At 41.3% G+C, this 20,613-nt stretch overlaps 1 pseudogene; it reads right to left on the reverse strand.

Annotated features, from left to right (window-relative positions):
* Nucleotides 1-11,902: 11,902 nt before the first annotated feature.
* On the reverse strand, nt 11,903-12,410 carry LOC129485735 (eukaryotic translation initiation factor 1-like; annotated as a pseudogene).
* Nucleotides 12,411-20,613: the final 8,203 nt, after the last annotated feature.

Below are 20,613 nucleotides of genomic sequence, written 5' to 3' on the forward strand. Positions count from 1 at the left end.
GAATAGAACGCAGGGTTCACAGAATCCTGCAGGATCCATGCATTTCTGCTACAGACGCTGAAAAACAACACGATGCTAGAGGAGAGGAGGACAGTGAATTGTCACATCCAGAGAAGCTAGTGGCCAGTTAGTTGGGGTGAGGGGTAGGAATCATGTCTGTGAGGTGAGGCAAAGGAAGCAGGCTAAAGGGCCAAACCCTGGGAGCTGTGATGACCGTCTTCATAAATGTGAAATGCTGTCCTATGAGAGAGGGAATCTGCTTTCTCTTCACCATTCCAAAACACAGATCCAGGCTCAATGCCCAATGCACGGACACATTTTAATCCACTGGAAGGGCACGCTTTCTTCTTTAAAAAAAAAAAAAAAAAAATTCTATAGGTTTTTGGGGAACAGTTGGTGTTTGGTTACATGAATAAGTTCTTTAGTGCTGATTCCTGACATTTTGGTGCATCTGTCACCCAAGCACTGTACCCTATACCCAATGTATAGTCTTTTATCCCTCACCCCGCTCCCACCCTTTCCCCCCAAGTCCCCAAGGTCCATTGTATCATTTTTATGCCTTTGCATCCTCATAGCTCAGGTCTCACTTATGAGTGAAAGCATACGATGTTTGGTTTTCCATTCCTGAGTTACTTCACTTAGAATAATGGTCTTCAATTCCATCCAGGTTGCTGCAAATGCTGTTATTTCATTCCTTTTTATGACTGAGTAGTATTCCATGGTATATATACACCACATTTTCTTTATCCACTCATTGATCGATGGGCATTTGGGCTGGTTGGAAGAGCACACTTGCTAATAGTGCCAGCCCAAGATGGAGTGGGCTGGCCACCGTCCACTTCCTAAACTCAAGCAGAGCTACTGAGCATGACGTAAGTTGTGTTACGTCACATTTTAGAGTGAGAAGCCTTATTGACTCACGTTCTGGTATAAGAGGGGGGAAAAACTGAATAGAAGTGTGAAGTGTTCGCATTACTAGTTCAGACACTGAGTCTCGCAAATTATTTTCTCTAGGCTCCGCTTTAAATATTTACATCCTATTTTAATATTTACTATATGAGTCTTAGCGAATCTGGAGATTCACTATAAAGAATCATTTTTCCTACAGATTATGGGATTTTCTTTTTGTATTGTAAAACAAAATCAAGAAATTCAAACAAATACGTATCCTGATCTTTTGAATCATATGGAGAAGAGGGTAGGACAGAAAAGCAGTAAAATATGAGTTCCAGGCAGAAAATAAGACAGAAGGCAGAGGACGAGGATGCAGTTGGCCTTGCGCAAACCCACTCTCTCCTGTAGGTGGCAGCATTTATTTATAGCTGTCGTATCCACAAGTCAATGGCGGCTGGAGGGCGAGCGGGTTGAGTGAGTTTGAGTTGAGCTGTTTCAATTTTCAGAATATCGAGCATAATCAATTAAAATTTTAATATCATTAGGTAAGTGCCTTTGCTAGAAAAAAAAATACGTGGAATTCAGTTCTGCCTGACAAAAGGGGAAGTGGCCTATTGATTATACTCAAGGTCATAGCCAATCAAGGCTTGCCAGCACGATCACATTTCCTTACCTCCTGCAGACATTGACTCTTCTCTGTTTCCTCTGTTGAAATCTACATGGTTGCAATAAAAACTGTTGTTTACTATTCTTTTTTGTTTCCCGGGTAGTTTTTAGAAAGAAATTGATGAAGAAGTAGCTAATGCTATGAACTGTATCTGCAGCTGAAATCAGGAAACTGGGCTGATGTTGCTTTTTCATGAACTACATAAAAAAAAGATATCTGACTAATGGGATAAACGTCTTAAGGCATTAAAAATAAAAATCCCAGCGTGCCTTGAAACACCAAACATCCCGATCCCTATGCTTGGGGTCTCCGTTTTGATGTGTTGATGTGAAACCCTACCATAGACCAGAGAACAGAGTGAGAGCAAGTCTTCTGGAAAACTAAATACACAGTTGTGTAAGATCTTTTCGGGCAAGCTTTCTCAACCAGTGGATCAGGATCAACCAGTAGGCCTCTGGCCTACCTGGGGATGGCCAAGAAGGGCTGCAGGCACCCTTCCCGCTCAGTTGGGTTTCCATGGGACACTGCCTGCTCAGCACCTCCTAGAGGCGCCCTGTGCGGACTTTCCTGCCCCAGTCCCTCACCTTTCACCTCTCACCTATGGTCTCAACGTTTGGAAAAATAAGAAATGCTTCACTTCTTTGAGAGACTGCCAGCCCCTGCCCCTGCTCCGGGGTCAGAAAGCCCCACTCGTGGGGGATTTCCAAACCTTATTGTTTGTTTGAGTTCCTGAAACCTACCTCCTGCCCCTAAAAAACCAAGAGCTATTTTGCATAGTTGGTTTTTCTTTTTTAATTGAAGAAAAATTGACTAAGTTTTGTTTTGAAAAATTCACAGCTCACCTAGAGATAACTAGGTAGGGCGAGTTCAGTTCTCAGAGTGGCTTCTTTCAAAATTTGGCAGTAAATATGTTATGAATATGAAAGGAGATAGAGACTTAATCAGTATTTAAAAACACATCCTTCCAAAATATTAACTAATGCCTAAATATATTACTAAATGCTAAATATTACAAAATATTAACTAATGCCTGAATATACATAACAAAGAATAATTATGGGGTTTACATTGAAAACATGGCTTCTATAGTCAGGTTGCCCAAGGGTGTAGCTTTGGGAAAGTTACTGTGTTAGTCCTTCAGGGCTGCCAATACCAAGTACCACTGATCGGGTGGGTAAGAACAAGAGTTTATTTCCTCACAGTCCTGGAGGCTGGAAGTCCAAGATCAAGATGTCAGCAGGTTTCGTTTATCTGAGGCCTCTCTCCTTGGCTTGGAGATGAATGTTTTTTTCCTGTGCCCTCAGCAGAACTTCCCTTGGTTTGTGTGTCTGTGTCCTAATCTACTCTTCATACAAGGACACCAGTCAAGTTGGGTTAGAGCTCACTCATACAACTTCATTTTTACCTGGATTACCTCCTTAAAGACTGTCTTTAAATACAGTCACACTTTAAGGTACTGGGGTTTTGGGCTTCAACATGTGAATTTGGTGAGGGAGACACAATTCAGCACATAACAGTTACCCAACCTCATGAGCCTCAATCTGCCCGTGCATAAAAAGGAGAAGATAATATTAATAGCCTTGGAGTTTTTCTAAGGATAAACTGATACAATGTCATGAAGCACTCAGCACTGTATAGAGCTCAGGGATTCCTAGCTGTGGTCTTCGTCATCATCAGTGAGGCAGTATTCAGAAGACAGTACACATGAGCACCCCCAGCGTCAGTGCCCCGAGTCCTTGCATTAGAACCATAGTGGTGGGAGGACAGGCAAGAGAAATAAGAGAGATGAAAACATTATTTCCCCACCCACCTCCCGCTTCCCACACACTGGTAACTCAGAGCAGGAATTGCTGGGGCCACAGGTGAGTCCAGCAGAGGAGAGTCCCTTCACAGGTCTGACTTCAAAAACTTGAACCAAACTTGGGCTCAGAATAAAGGGAAGAAAAGAGAGATGCATTTTCCCCTCAAACAAGCGCTTGGCTGTGCACAGTGAGCCTGAGGCTCACAGAGCTGGTGATGGAGCAGAGAATAAGCCAGGCCAAATGACCAAAAACCCCACGGCTCCCAGGCACATTGTCTGGGATGAAGTTTTAAATTCAGACCTCTCCTGGCAGAGACAAAGACTGGCCTGTCTGTCCCTTCTTCTCCAGGGAAAACAGCACAGCCATTAACCCAGTCACCACAGTGGTTGTGACACCTGATGCTGGCATTGCAGCGAGCTGCTGAAACAGCATTGCTAAGGTAGCTGAAGAGAGCTGGACGCACACATAAATGCAGTGATTTCTTGCTGGGGGGAGGGGTCCGAGAAAAAGCAGCTAAACATGTGTGTTCCAGAAAGAAAAGTAAACGAAGATCAGCTTAGTGCCTCACTATTTTCCCCTTCACCAAGCCTTTCACTAGTGCTTGCTTTTAATTTATGGCATGCAGCACTGAAGGGACTGTCTATAGATTTAACACTGACATTTCCTTCATGCAGTAATCCTCTGAATCCCATTTGCTGTAAATTTTTGCAGAATGGCAGGAAAATGACTTTTTTTTTTTTGTAAGCACATTATAATGAGCTATCTTTTTCCAGTATTTGGGAAAAACCTGAATGACCCACACAGTTTTTGGACCCCCACACTCACCTCACTTGGCCTGAGTCCAGGTAGAATGCTACAGCCATAGAGGCTGCATTACAAATCGTTGCATTAGCCATTGTTATGAAAAATGCTTAAGGAGAATGGCTTTAATCACATGATTTTTCCCACACAAACAACTCAAGGTATATAGGGGACAGAGTTTTGCGTGGCTTGGTATGTTTATTTTGATTGAATCAGTCCTTTTTCCATTATATTGGTATACATCATAAAGACGTATATAGCTGTCATATACACAGTAAGGTATAAGCAGAAGAAAATATATTCCCTACCACCTAATAACAAGCTTTTGAGAATACACAAGAAGAAAGAAAAGGAAAGAGTCAGATGTTTTAGAACCAGGAGTTTACCTACTGAGCCCTTCCCATTTTGCGATGAGGAGCTAAGGTGCTTCTTTCTTTCCTCCACCATATTGTCTGGGATGTGTCTCATCTATGCACTGCTCTATCCATGGCTATAATCCCTGCCATGGCCCAGCTTCCAATCCCAGTGATACCACTTGGGAAGCAGAATAATGGCCTCCCAATATGTTCAAGTCCTAGTCCCTGAAAATTGTGAATATGTTATGACACATGGGAAAGGGGAATTAAGATTGCAGATGGCATTAGGGTCGCTCATTGGCTGATGTCAAAATAGGAAAATCATCATGGATTATTCAGGTAATCGCAAAGGTCTTTAAATGTAGAAGAGGAGTCAGAAGAGTCCGTCTCTGAGTGATGTGATATGAAGCACATTTAACCTGTGAATCCTGGCCCTGGAAATGGAGAAGGGGCCATGAACCAAGGCAACCACTCAAGGCTGGAAAAGGAAAGAAAACAGATTACCTGCTAAAGCTTCCAGAGAAGAAGGAAACTTTGCAAACACCTGGATTTTAGCCCAGGGAGACCCATTTTGGACTTCTGACCTCCAGAGCTATAAGACAGTAAATTTGTGTTGTTATAAGACACTGCATTTATGGTGACTTTACAGCAGCGGGAGATGATGAACGCTCCACCTCTTCCTATGAGTCTTCAAGCAGTGAGTGTGGAAGCAGAGTCCTGCTGTTGCCAATCTGTAGAAGTCTCCCCACTGTCCTTGACTGCCTACAGGTTGTCCGTCACATGTATAACCTACATGCCTGGTTTCCTGACTGCACTCTTACTGATACAGGGACATAAACGCAAACTGGTAATTAATGGAAAAAGTTCAAATGCTAAGGGGAAAAAAGCTAGCTTATAAGTTAGTTGGCTTCACAACATAGATATTACTGTGTCTAAACATAATTTTCAAATGGAAATCATTAACAATTATTTTCTAATTAAATAATTCTCATCCATACATTTAAGTGTAAATGAGTTAAATGCCACCCACTGGCATCTCTGATCAATCAAAAGAAGAAAGTAAACACGAGGATGAAGACCAAAAAATTTCTTAACTCCCTAAAATTGGAAGCTCACACATTTTTCTTGTGTCTTGCCAGGTCTGCCCAAACTTGTCCTGAATAACCAGCCCCATCAAAGCCACACCTCACAAGTTTTAACCATGGCACTTTTTTCCTATCAGGATTTTATAAGAATATTAATAATGTGACCTTCCTGACATTTTGGCAAAGGTAATTTTATGTGTTATTATTAGTTTTTTTCCTAAAAAGGCCTTAGGTCTTCCAGAGAGAGGTTTTTTATTTGGTAGAGTTAGATATTTAGTAAAAGCTGAAGTATTATACTCCAGGTAATATCTGCTAAATTAGAGAACATTTGTTTTATAAAGGGCTTTTGATAACTCAAGTTCTTTTTTGTAGTTTGTTTAAAAATATTATTTTGTTTGAGAAAAAAATAGATTCACCAGTTATAATGAAATAGTCCACCTAGGAAAAAGAAATCTGCTCCCTCATTTATTTTCACACAATGGCTCTAGCTAAAGTTTTTGAATATAAAAAAGCATGTCAGGACCCTGGCCCAACAGAGAATGTGTATTCATTTCCTATTGTTGCTATGACAAATTCCCACAAACTTAGTGTTTTAAAACAACAAAACATGTTGTCTTAGAGTTTTAGAGGTCAGAAGAGCAAAATGAGTCTTCTATGGCTAAAATCAAGGTGTCACAAGACTGGTTATTTCTGAAGGCCCTGGGGGAAATCTGTTCCTTGTCTCTTTCACCTTCTAGAGGCTGCTGACATGCCTTGGCTCCTGGCCACATCGCTCAGATCTCTGCTTTGCATGGCCTTCTCCTCTGTGTTTCACTCCTCCTGCATCCCTCCTGTAAGGACCATTGTGATTACCTCAGGCCCACCTCGATAACCCAGGCTAATCTCCCGTGTCAAGATCCTTAATTTAATCACGTCTGCAAAGTCCCTTTTGCCATGTGAGGTAACGGGCCCAGGTTCTGGGGATTAGGGTGCAAATGTATTGGTGGGGGGCATGGGTCATTATTCAGTCTACCACAGTCCACCCTCCGATCCTTAAAGATTCACGCACATTCCCCGCTTCAAGGTCCCCCAACGTCTTAACTCATTACAGCTTCAAGTCCAAAATCTCAGTCTTCTCATCAGCTCAAAAGTCCCAAATCTTATCATCCAAATCGGGTACAGATGAATCTGCATATAATCCATCCTAGGGGAAAATTCTTCTCTGTCTCTGGACCTGTGAAATTAGGAAACAAGTTTTATGCTCCAAAAACACAATAGTGGGATAGGCATAGCAAAATTGTTATAGACATTGCTGTTCAAAACAGGTGAAAATGAAAAGAAAAAAGGAGTCTCTGGTCCCCACCGACTTCCAAATGCAACCAGGCAAACTCCATTGCATTTCAGGGCCTGGGAATGATTCTCTGTGGCTCTTGGCTCACAGATCCACCCTTGGAATGACCCTTTTTTTTTTTTTAAAGGGTAGCACATGTTTGCAGCTGAGTCATTTTGTCAGCCTGTTTTCTGCCTATCGAATTTTGGGAGTCCAACAGGCTTCTTTCCTTCTATCCTCTCTCGTCCTGTTCAGTGCAAGCAGGCTGTGCTTCTGCTGGTATAACATTCTCAAAAACCTTGTGGGCCATTATTCAGCCTGACACAGACAGCATGGACAGGATAATTAATAAAGGGAAGTACATGTGACTTCTAAAGGATGGACTTGACTCTGTTATAAAGCACTATGGACACAGAACACAATCATTCAAAGTTCTTAAATGTGTGTTTAAGCTACGTCAGGTCTCTAAATCTCAAGTTACATGCTAGGACATGATATTATCTGAAAGACCTTTCAACTGTGATATATCTCCTTACAGGAAAAAGTTGAATGAGTACTAAAAAGTAAAACTGTGGTGCCCAGAGGATGCTGAGGACTACTAAAGAATAATCAAAGAAAGGAGGGGGCTGCTCAAATAACAGCAGGAGGTATTAGGGAGAACTTTTCATAGGCAACCAAATTAGTATTAGATGGTAAATGAAGTCATGGAACCTGCTTCCTGGGAGATTTTTTTTAACAATAAACAAACAAAACAAAACATGGTCTCACTCTGTCACCCAGGCTTGAGTGTAGTGGCAAAATCAGCTCACCTGAGCTTTGGATTCCTGGGCTCAAGCAACCCTTCTGCCTCAGCCTCCCAAACTAGCTAGGACTGCAGGTGCATGCCCCCATGCCCAGCTAATATTTTTTATTTTTTGTAGAAATAGAGTCTTGCTATGTTGCCCAGGCTAGTCTCATACCACTGGCCTCAAACATTTCTCCTTCCTCAGCCTCCCAAAGCCCTGGGATTACAGGTGTGAACCTCCATGCCCAGCCTGGTAGATTCTTCATAACTTCTTTTGAAAGTGATAGCTCCAAGGACGTTACTTCCCGAGTTAGAGTTCTCGTTGTTGGCAAGTTGAACACTAAAGAAGCAATAATCAAACCATCATTTCACTTCCCATCCACTGACCCAGCTCCAGGAAAAAAATAATAAACCAGGTAGAGACTCCAGCATGTGTGGTCAGCAGGGTACCAGAGGTCTGCTCTAGCAGAAAGAGTCACATTATGGGACCACATATGTCCCAGAACCTACAGCACCATTTTTGGCCAAACCCTAAATCAGGTCGACTTTGTTCTAGAATAATTTCATCATACATTTTGGTAAATCATTTGTTATTTGGAGTATAAATTAGAGACAGAGTGTGCCATCTATCTGCCTTTCCATCTGATTTCTGCAATTCCAATTTGGTTAAATTATAGAAATTGATTAATTTAGAGCAATGAAAAATAGAGTTATTAGCCATTACAAAAATGCAAGTTAAAACCACAATGAGATATCATGTTAAACCTGCTAGATTGGCAAATATTTTAAAAGTCTAGGCCGGGCGCAGTGGCTCACGCCTATAATCCAGCACATTGGGAGGACGAGGCGGGCGGATCACGAGGTCAGGAGATCGAGACTATCCTGGCTAACATGGTGAAACCCCGTCTCTACCAAAAATACAAAAAAATTGGCCAGGTGTAGTGGCGGGCGCCTGTAGTCCCAGCTACTTGGGAGGCTGAGGCAGGAGAATGGTGTGAACCCGGGAGGCGGAGCTTGCAGTGAGCTGAGATGGCTCCACTGCACTCCAGCCTGGGCAACAGAGCGAGACTCCATCTCAAAAAAAAAAAAAAAAAAGAAAAAAAAAGTTTGACCATATCAAGTGATGCCTGGGATGTGTAAAAATGGACATTTCTAAAATGGGATGGAGGGGCAGAATTTGATTCAACTAATTTGGAAAACGATTTGGTAGGAATTAAAAAGTGATACTATAAGCACAGCAATCCCACTCTTAGGAATATACCCTAAGTAAACCCTTGCATACACGCCCTTTTAAAAATGTTTACAGCACTGTGGCATATAACAGAAAAATGCCACTAATCCAAATATCTATTAACCGGAAAATTGACAATTGCTACTATTTTTTTTTTTTTTTTTTTTTGAGACAGAGTCTCGCTCTGTCACCCAGGCTGGAATGCAGTGGCACGATCTCAGCTCACTTCAACCTCTGCCTCCCAGGTTCAAGTGATTCTCCTGCCTCAGCCTCACAAGTAGCTGGGATTACAGGTGAGCGTCACCATGCCTGGCTAATTTTTTGTATTTTAAATAGAGATGTGGTTTCACCATGTTGGCCAGGCTGGTCGTGAACTCCTGATCTCAAGTGAGCCGCCCACCTCAGTCTCCCAAAGTACTGGGATTACAAGCGTGAGCCATCGTACCCGGCCAATTACATCGCTACATTATTCACACAGTGGGGCACTATACAGCAGTAGATAACAAACAAATATAACTGCATGCTTTAATATGGATGAATCCGTGAAACACAATTCATCGAAAAATGCATACGTATAGTTTGATGCCATTTAATAAAGTTCAAGTCAAGCAAACAAAACATGTTATAGAATCCTAATATGTATAATAGAATTGTGAACAACAGAAGGCAATGAAAATAAACCAAATATCAAGACATTGATTAACTGGGAGCAGGACAAAAGATAGGATTGGGGAAGCCCACAGGGAACTTTAAGGGTTTTAGGCATTTCTATTTCTTCAGTCAAATGGTGGATTCATGGGGTTTATTAAATAATTTACGTGTATATTACATATTTTTAAGTGTACTCAGCATTCAAGATAAACTTTTAAAACTCTCCCACCATCCTTTTAAAATTAGTTTATTGGGGAACCCTTCCCTTTCCACCCCTGGATTAAAATGCTGGCAGGCCCCATGACTTTGCTGGTCATTTCTACATGATAGATATTCCTACAGTCATCTTATTTGACTCAAATCAGAAATTAGGGCATCTTCAACCTTCATCCAATGCTGAGATCTGTTTCCCTCACTTCCTCCCACCAGGCACCCACAGTATGCCACCTAAGTTCTACTACTCTTCTCTATGCTTCCCTCCACAGCCAACCCCTGCAGCTCCTACCAAATCCTCCTCTGAGTTGGAGCATGAGGAGGGGGTAGAGGAAAGAAACAGAATGACCTCACTTGATGGAAAAAATCATAAGCTGACTTTGAGCTCGCTGGACATGGCAAATTCTAGACCTGACTCCCTCAAGGATCCCTTTGGGGGTCTCTGCAAGAACTCAACAGTGACAGCCATGTCATGCACTTCACTCCAGTGCCTCAATGCCCCCTCCTCCCGGTTTCCCAGTGGTCCACTGCACAGGGATTCTGCTGGACCACTGATAGACCATAGCCCTCTGGCCTGTGCAATCCACTCTGCTCCATAGGAAACATTCATGTCTCCTGGTCCAACTTCATTCTCTCTTGTCCTGTCCAGAACAGCTCACTGGCCCAGCCTGCTTTCCTTCTTGATTTCGGAGCTGGAGGATGGAGTTCAGGCTTGCACGTGCTAGAAGGTCCTCACCCTGGGAGTTAGCACCCAGGGCCATTGGACAGGTCTGTCCTGTTTAGCCCTCTACCTCGTGCTGCTTCTCCTCAATGGCATTATACCAGCACAGCAACTATCATGAGTACACAACAACTTTTGACCTCATTTATGAAATGGGGAGAATATTACCTGCTTCACTGAGGCAAGCATCATCTGGATACAGGGGTGAAAGCACCACACGAATACAATTTGCCTTTACTGTTAGGATTATAGTTCCTCCTTGACTACCTTGGAGATTATGTTCCAGAAAATAACCATAGGAGACAAGATCAAGGTCTCTTAGAAAATAATACAGAATTAGGGAGAAAATAAAATATAATTGAAAGGTCACAGGAATTCATAGAAGGTGATTGCTGCTAAAACGTTAATAGATGTTATATTTGGGTAATGTTTTTCAAATGCCAACCTGGAAAAAAAAAAGTAACTCATCTCCTGAATAATCTTCTTTAGCTATTCAGAAAATATTGCTACTACGTATGGTCTAGGGTAGAGTTACCCCATAAAATACAAGAAACCAGTTAATTTGAATTTCAGATAAACCATGAATATTGCTTTGGTGTTATGTTCCTTGCAATATTTGGAAAATGTTTGTGCAGAAAACTATTCGTTGCTCAACTGAAATTCAGATGTCACTGGGTGTCCTGTATTTTTATTTGCTAAATCTGGCAACCTTAGTCTAAGGAGGAAGTTTCTTTTACAACTTTTATGTTATGCAAATTGAGTCTCCTAGGTTTTCAAGTCAGACTTCACTGACTCATAAGGTCACGCATTTTATTTATTTATTTATTTATTTATTTATTTATTTTTGAGACAGAGTCTCACTCTGGTTCCCAGGCTGGAGTGCAACGGCGCAATCTTGGCTCACTGCAACCTCTGCCTCCTGGGTTCAAGCAATTCTACTGCCTCAGTCTCTTGAGTAGCTGGGATTACAGGCACACACCACCACACTCAGCTAATTTTTTTTTTTTTTTTTTTTTTTGGGAGGGAGTCTCGCTCTGTCGCCCAGGCTGGAGTGCAGTGGCGCGATCTCGGCTCACTGCAAGCTCCGCCTCCACGGTTCATGCCATTCTCCTGCCTCAGCCTCCCGAGCAGCTGGGACTACAGGCTCCCGCCACCGCGCCCGCCACCATACCCAGCTAAGTTTTTTGTATTTTTAGTAGAGATGGGGTTTCACCGTGTTAACCAGGATGGTCTCGATCTCCTGACCTCGTGATCTGCCCGCCTAGTCCTCCCAAAGTGCTGGGATTACAGGTGTGAGCCACCGCGCTCGGCCAGGTCATGCATTTCATTGTTACATTCTCCTTTGTTTCTTTTTCATGAATCTCAGTAAGATGTGCAACTGCCTGAACTTTTTTTTTTTTCATGGCTCTTTTCAGTTTATTGCATGAAGGAGTTACACTAGTCCAAGTTAAAAGCGGACCCCAATGGTTACATTATACAAGCTGTGAGGTTTTTAAACTTGTGACCAGGGAAAGAAGGGAAATTCTACTCATTGCAAGGAAATCCTCACTTAAGCTTCAGTGAGCCACAAGCACTTAAAACCCATGAACCTTCAGCTGATCGTCCTTAGCCAGTCCAATCTCTATGAGGAACTGGCATATGTTCTTGCATTGGTCGCCCTAGTTGAATTACTTCTCCATATTCCGGATGCTCAATTATAATACCATTGCGGGCAAACTTTTTCTTAAACGCCTTCACTAGTTTCTTTTTATCGTAATCATCAGCGATCCCTTGGACAGTAGTAAGGGTCTTCCTGCCGTTTCTCTGTTGAATTCTTATATGGATATAATCCTCAGTGCCAGCAGGAAGCAGGTCATCACCCTTACTTGCATCAGCAAAGGGGTCTGAAAAGAAAGGTTAAGCTAGTTCAGAGCTGTCAAAGATCAGATGCCACTGCCATCCCCTCGGTCCCCAGGTGTTTCGCGCGTGCGGAAAACAACACTGAAATCGTCAGGGCTTGGGCCAGGCCGAATGTGTCCTTTGCTGGCTCTCCCCGAGCAGGTCAGTCCGGGACGGCCAGCTTCCCCAGGCTCGGGGAACGCCCGGGCCTCCCGCCCTCCCTGGGAAGCCGATCACATGTCTGGGGAGTCTGAGCTGGCAGAACTGCCTGAACTTTTGCTTGGGGCTTTTTTTCTCCTTATATCTAGTCTTCTAATCATTGATTGAGAGGCTGTTATTGATTCGTTTGTTTAATAAACACTGATAGGTTGTTGGGGATGCAATGATGAGAGAGAAGAGACATGATTTCTACCCTCGTGAAGATTGGGGTCTAGCGAAGGAGACAAGTATTAACCAATAATGCCATGCCATAGAGCTACTTACATGTTTTGGGACAGCGGAAAAGTAATAATTGTTGTTGTACTATTTCATTAAGAACTTTGAAATAAACCACACATATTTATTACAAGGCTATGGATTTTCAGCCTCTGGATAGTATACAGAAATAAAACAGTGACATTATTCAACCCTCTTAGAATCGTGGTTGGCAAAACTGGCTGGCAGGACATTGCTCCCTTCCAAATACCTGCATCATTTCTCATATTTTCCCAGGTTTCTTCAAGTTGCTGCTCAATCCCTTTCAACCTTTTGCTAATATAGCAGTTCTGATGTATTTTTTCATTTTACTAATTCCCTTTCCTGGCAAAACATTTTCCTGGTATTGACATACCAATTTTTTTACTATTATGTGAAAACAAGATATCTATGATTTTCTACTCTAAGACATCTTACACCCTGACTAGCTTCATTCCTATTCCAATAAATTGAAACCCTGGAAAATACTTGAATGCCTCACCTGTTTCATCAGCCTCTTCTATCTCTACCCACAATGACGAGCTTTTGGGGAGACAGTTTCAAACTTTTAAATCAGTATTGGGATTTCTCTGCAGCTTGTCTCTTCTATTTCAAGAAATTTTCACAGGTTTTTACATTACACATCCCAGGACGATCTTTCATTATCCACTTACATTTAAATTTCATATATCTAAATATATAGGTAAGGTTTGTAGCTTACTACTCTTTCCACTTCTCGTTATCTTCCCCCATCTCAGAGTTTCCCAACCTTGGCACTATTGACCTTTTGGGCAAAATAAATCTTTGTTGTGAGGGGCTATCCTGTGCCTTGCAGGATGTTTAGCAGCATCTCTGGCTCCTACTCACTAGCTAGTAGTAGAACTCTTTCCCCCATTGCTCCAACTGTGACAATCAAAAATATTGCCAAATTCTGAAGGGGAAAGAGGACAACACGGCAGGGGAGGGCAAAATCACCCCTGGTTGAGAACTCCCCACCTTAAAGTCTTTATTCTTTTTCCACCTGATGTTGGTTTTCTTCAGGTGGGTTATATTATAAGTTGACTAGTGGTCCTGGTTTGCCTGTGACTAAATGGTTCTCCAGGAGGTAGAATTTTCAGTGCTAAAATAGATAAAATAATAGGAAAACCAGAACAAATTTTAATGGATGATATAGTCTTCAATCCTTGAAAATTCACCAATATCTTTTATTCTGCCAGATAAGTGTTATCCTGTCTGGTATTGAATTCTCAATCTTAGTCCTGTCTTCTCAGTAGCCTAAGGATGTTATTATTTACCCCATTTTCTAGCATAAAGGGGAATACATTTAAAAAAATTGAGTCTAATCTGATTGTGTCCCTTTCTTAGTAATTTGTTCTACCCCGCTGGGAACTTGTAAGATGTTATTTTTATCATTAGGGGTCAGGAAATTTACCAGAATATAGTAAATGTACATCTTTACTTTGCCATGCCCAATCAATCTCACCAGGAATTCATTTAATTCTCTCAAACTGTAGACTCATAAATTTCTTCAGCTCAGGAAAATTTTCTTCTACCATGTACTCAATTATTGTCTTTCCTCCATCTCCATCTTTTTTCTTCTTCTGAAATTTCTTTAGTCCATGTATCAGGTTTCATAGATCTATATACTCTGTTTTTTCACTACTTGCTACTCAATAATAGCCATTTTCTCCTTTAATTTACCTACCAATTTTCCAATGTTAAATAACATCCTGGGTTTTTATCCCAAAAAATGTTTTTGGTACTGTACTTGAATCTCCCCAAGGCTCCTATTCTGTTCACGTTGATGCCTGTCTTCTCCAGTTGCTCAGTTTCATTAGGGTCCAGGTCTCAGTCTTTGTGTTCTCCCTGCTTCTGACTCCCAAATCCCCTCAGCTGGGCTGCTCTTCTCCTTTGTACACTGGCCCTCAGGTTCAACTCCTGGAACTCCTTGAATGGTGGAAGATGCAGTCATATCTTCCCAGGTGGCCCAGTGGCTGCTAGGACCCTGGCAAGGCACCAAGATGATGCCTCTCTGCTCTCTGGCCTTCTCACACTCATCCAGCCTAAAAGTAGAGAAAGTGGGAACCACTTTATTAAGGACCACCATGGCACCTTGGGAGGCAGAGGAGAGTGGCACATATAGTTACCGAGTCCAGTGTTACTCTCTCCCTTTTGTTTATTTTCCCTTCATTTATTCCTTCTCAAATGATCTTCCTTTCTTTACATAGATTCCATTTTCCTACCTATAACATTTTCCTTCTTTCTGAAGAATTTATTTTCACACTTCTTGAAAGACAGGTTGACTGGTGACAAATCTCCTTAATGTTTGTTTGTCTGAGAACGTCTTTATTTCTTCTTTTTTGTTTGTTTGTTTTTGTTGTTGTTGTTGTTGTTTAAGACAGGGTCTTTCTCTGTCGCCCAGAGGCTCAAGCATCTCATCTCACCCTCCTTAGTAGCTGGGACTACAGGCATGTGCCACCACGCCAGGCTAATTTTTTGTAGAGATGGGGTTTCATCATGTTATCCAGGCTGCTCTTGAACTCCTGAGCTCAAGCAATCCTCCCACCTCAGCCTCCCAAAGTGCTGGGATTACAGGCATGAGCAACTGCACCTGGCCTCTCCCTTCCTTTTGAAGGATAATCTCTCCAGACACAGAATTCTAGGTTAGTGTGTCTTTTCTTTCAATACTTTAAATATTTCACTCCACTCTCGCATACATGGGTTCTGAAGAGAACTATGATGTGATTCTTATCTTCTCTAGGTAAGGTATTTCCCCACCCTCCTGCCACCAGCTTCTTTCAAGATTTTTCTATTTGTCTTTGATTTTCTGCAATTTAAATATGATCTACCAAGGCACAGTTTTTGTTGTTGTTGTTGTTTGTTTGTTTTGGCATTTTTCCTGATTCATGCTCTCTGAGCTTCCTGGATCTGTGATTTGGCAACTATCATTAATTTTAGAAAATTCTCAGTCATTATTCCCTCAAATATTTTTTCTCTTCCTTTTTCTTTTCTTTCTAATATTTCCATTATGTATTACATCTTTTGTAATTATCCTACAGCTCCTACATATACTGTGCCTTTTAAAATCTTTTTCTCCTTGCATGGTTTTGCAAGTTTCTATTGACATTTTTTCAAGCTCACTGACTTTTTTCCTTGGCCATGTCCAGTGTATTGAAGCTCATCAAACACATTATTTCTGTTGAATTTTTTTTTATTGCTAGTATTTCCATTTGATTCTTAGAGTTTCCATCTCTATGCTTACCTTACCCATCCATTCTTGCATGTTGTTCACTTTTTCAATTAGAGCCCTTACCATATTAATTGTCTTGAATTTCCACTGTGATAATTCCAGCATCTCTGCCATATATGAGTCTGATTCTAATGCTTGCTTTGTCTTTTGAAACTGTGCTTTTGTCATTTAGTATGCCTTGTAATTTTTTATTGAAAGCTGAATGGGATGTACTGGTTAAAAGGAACCCAATACTGGTTCTCGTAGAGGTTTCTGCTCCTGGGTTTCTGCTTCAGTGAGCTGTGATTGTCTGTAACTTCCTGTCTGTCTCTCTAATTTGGGGAAAAATGGTTTGTCCTATGACCCAACTCTCTCATGGATCTAGAAAGAGTTGTTGATTTTCAGTTTGTTAAGTTTTTTCTTGCTCTGACTGTGGAAGGGATGACTTCTAATTTTCTTATGTACCAGACTGGAAGCAAGAAGTTCTTTATTCTGTTTATAACATCATCACCAACATGCCCATCTCTGGAGACCAGGATACAATTTATTTTATTTTTCTCACCAAGGCTCTTCTCACTAACTCCAGGTTCTCATAAAGGTCCCAAGAGAAAAATCCTGCAGCAATCTTCCCTAACTGAATCAGTCAGAGGTGGGGCCATCCTTACCCACTGTAGCTCTTAACATGCTTGTTGGCCTCAGCAAGCTTCGGCTCAGGAGAGGGGTATGTGCTTGGGGGAAGCTTGGACACACTTATGTTGCCATCTCCCAAGAACTTTCTTAATCCAATTGCACCCAATTGATTGCCAAATCAGGTACATTCTGCCTCTTTTTCTTACTGCCACCAACCCAGCCCAGGCCCTCATTCCTTCTGCTCTCTCTTCTTCACAAGACACTCCATCAGCTCTATGCAGATCTCTTCCCAGGCAACTCAGCCCAGTCCTAGCAGCAAAGCACAACTTGGATCATTTCAGTGCCTCCTCAGAAACCTTCAGTGTCTTCCCAATGCTTTCCAAATTAAATACAACATTCCTAGTCCTAACAGTTAAGACCAATTTTTAATCTTAATTCTCATTGATCTCCTACAAACAAGCTACTTCCAACCAAGCTAAGATTGTAGACATTTTCTGAACACTTAGCCATTTCTTATTCCATACATTTGTGTTATCATTTCAGTTCCGCCACCTAAAATGCTTTCTCAGTTGCTGAATTCTTATCTATTCTTCAAACACCACCTCTTTTATGAATCTTTTCTCATCCTTACAGCCAAGAGCTAACTCTTGCTGGCTCACTTCCTCTCTCCTTTGTGTACTTCCAGGCCACTTTCACTTCCAGCATTTATCAATATTTTATTAAAGGGTTGTTGTCTTTTGGGCATCTATCTTTTCTACCTATGATATTTCTAGCTCTGTAAGGGCAGAGTCTGTACCCTACTAATCTCCATATTCTTCCAAAACAATCAGCACAATGCTTTGAAAACAATAGTTACTCAACAAATAAATCTTTAATGTAACCAAAAGCAAGTTATTTTAAGAAGGCAATCCATGGGTTTTAGCCCATTGATTATGGTTTTGATGTATTGAATAAAGTAGATTACAGTATATCCTTGACATTCACAAAGGAAATAAATGAATCCCAAGTGCTAGAACTCAGAGATTATCATAGTTGTTTTAAAATCCCCCTTTATTGTTAAAGGGGGATTCTGTCAATATCTATGTGTTTACCAACTCTCCACATATAAACTACGTTATTTTCTATCTTTCTTTAAGTTTTATCTTTTAAGTGATGACTGTTTTACCCAAAGAAGCAAAGTTTGTATCACCTCATGAATATTATTATACATATGTTGGCAATACATAACCAGGGGAGCTACTGGTGGCCAAGTAGACTTGTAATATATACTGTTTTTTTATCGTTCCAAAATGACTAATTACTATAAATTATGCACCTTAAGCCATTTTTGTTTTGTTTCGTTTTGTTACAAATAATGACCACCACAAATGTTAAGTCCTTACTGTTAATAGAAAATACTATATTAAGAAGAATATTCACAATATTTGCTACTTTCCATAGATAAAATTTAGTGCCCACAATAAATTATTCTGAGTTTGAAGTATTACCCCCATGCATCCATTCGTTTCTTCCTCCACCTCTTTAGAAACAACACAGCTACAATAATAATCAGCATCGACATTCTTAGCCACTAGGGTAAGGTAAATTTTTTCTACTGACTTCTTTTTATTGTGATGAAATACACATTACACAAAATTTACCATTAGTAACATTTAGTACATTCACTATACTGTGCAACCATCACTGCTGTCTAGTTCCAGATCTATTGACGTGTTTTTTTTTTCCTAATGGCTTTTTGCTAAAATAAATTGGGACTACTTTCTAAAATGTAAGCAGCTATTAATTTTGAAGAAGTAGATGTTTTAAATCTCTGACTTTCAACAGCTTTTGTAAGTCAAACAAATAAACAGCCCTCAAAAAGCATCACAGTCTGGTCCCTCTGTTGGTCTATGCAGAGCACACTGAAAGTCATAGGTAATTGAGATTCATTTGACTTGGGAGGACCAGGCAGCAACATGGTTTCTAGCTCCTGGCAGTATGTTCCTGGCACTGCAACAAACCTGAATGAGGCACAGGAGACCCAAGACCTTGGCATATTTTCACCTAAGCCAACTCACACCATTAAACCTCAGTTAGGAAATATCAATAACTTCCAAAAAGTGGATTGCAGTTTAACATATTACCAGCTGTCAGCACCTCCAGAACTAAATTGAATGGCCAGGGAATTGAGATATGAAAAGTAAAGAAAGAAATCACACGGGCCTCCCTTAATATCATATGTGACATATCCCTTCAGCCTCACCAAACACCCCTACCCCGATAAGGGAATAAAATATAAATAGTAAAAACAAAAGGTTTTGTTTTGCTTTGTTTTTAAAGAAAGAAAGACAGTGCAATTATAAAATTCCAGAAGTATAAAGCTGATGTCTCAAACACCACTACTCTTTTTACTCTTATGTTTTATATCTAAACCAGATGTTTTTTGAGTTTTCCCCCAATAACGTCTTTCAAAGAAAGACGTTTTGATGTTTTGGTCTTTGGCGTACTTTTGATCTTAAATTACTTCTATCTATTTTTTTTCTCAACCTTCACAAATGTTGTTTTTGGAAAATTCTACAAATAAATGTACTCTCACTGGGCTAATTTGACTTTTCAGCTAACCATTTTAACATTGAACATTACACAATAAGTTAATAGTTTGTAAACACTGGAATTTAATTTAAAAATGAATTTATATAACTTCATTGTTGCAATGATATCCAATTCTTTGAAAATGATTAGGGAAACATCATTAGCCCTGGATAGCTAATTGGCAAACTCAAAAGGAGTCACTCAAGATACAGAAGAAAGCCTTGAGGCTTCCACACTGGTGGATTTTGTTGACTAATACCCCAAAAAAATAAAAGAAGGAAAATTAGTGAACTCAAAAGTGTCCCCCAAACTTGTTAGATTTATTATTAGAGTAAAAACCCAATCAGTTTCAGAATGAATTAGATGAAGGCTTCTGAGATTTCGCATTGAATCTTAGGTTTGCAGGCATTCCAGGCTCACAGAAAACCCAACAGCAACACAAATCAAGATGGCCATGAAAATAGATGTAAGCTGCAACTAGAATTTCCACACTTCTGACCGAGACATTGAAATGTCACCATGCCTGGCCTCCCACCCTGGATTGATTGCTGAACTTGGCAGATAAACAAACACATACTCTAAGTAGCCAGGTGTCCCCGTCCAAATCAGTCCCAATTTAGCAAATAAAAGTAATCACCTGGCCCTCGTCACATCACACAAGCGGGCAATTCCGCTGTGTATGTCAAGGTCACACAGACAGGTTAACATAATCACACTGCAGAATGCAGAACAAATAAAGCTCTCTCCTTCCCACAGCCCATACCACACAGCTTCTTTTATCAGCTGCCTCATGCGCCCCGGAGACACGCAGCCCTAGCAGGCAGACAGGCCTGCCTCGGATCCTGACCCAGGGAAGCCTGCACTGGGGCTCTATTTAAAACTTCAGATCAGCGCTCCCCTCGGCTTCCTCCGCCCCAGTACTACTTGCTAAGACAATAGGACAGCAGGGGAGGTCTGATCCCAAGTCAAGCCGGCTCAGTCTATCTCAAGAACACAAAAGCCACCCGAGGAGGAGCCGGAGCCCCCTTCCTGCCCACTGCATGGCAACGCAGCAGCTCACACATCACGAGGCTTGCAGAGCAGCGGGCCCCCACCAAAATCCTCGCAGATGGCTCCGGCATGGCCTTGGGCCCACTCATGGGCAGCCCTGTGCTCCTCCCAGTGCTGGGAGGGAGCAGAGCATTTCCTGTCTTTCTCTTCTCCTTCAAGCACCAATTTCAAATCCTGGTCTGCTGGCACAAGCTTTTCGAGTATTTCATTTGACCAACACAGTGAAACCTCGTCTCTGATAAAAATACAAAAATTAGCCAAGCATAGTAGTGCACGCTTGTAATCCCA

This window comes from Symphalangus syndactylus, chromosome 7 (assembly GCF_028878055.3).
Source record: "Symphalangus syndactylus isolate Jambi chromosome 7, NHGRI_mSymSyn1-v2.1_pri, whole genome shotgun sequence".
In the NCBI taxonomy this organism is placed as follows: Eukaryota; Metazoa; Chordata; class Mammalia; order Primates; family Hylobatidae; genus Symphalangus; species Symphalangus syndactylus.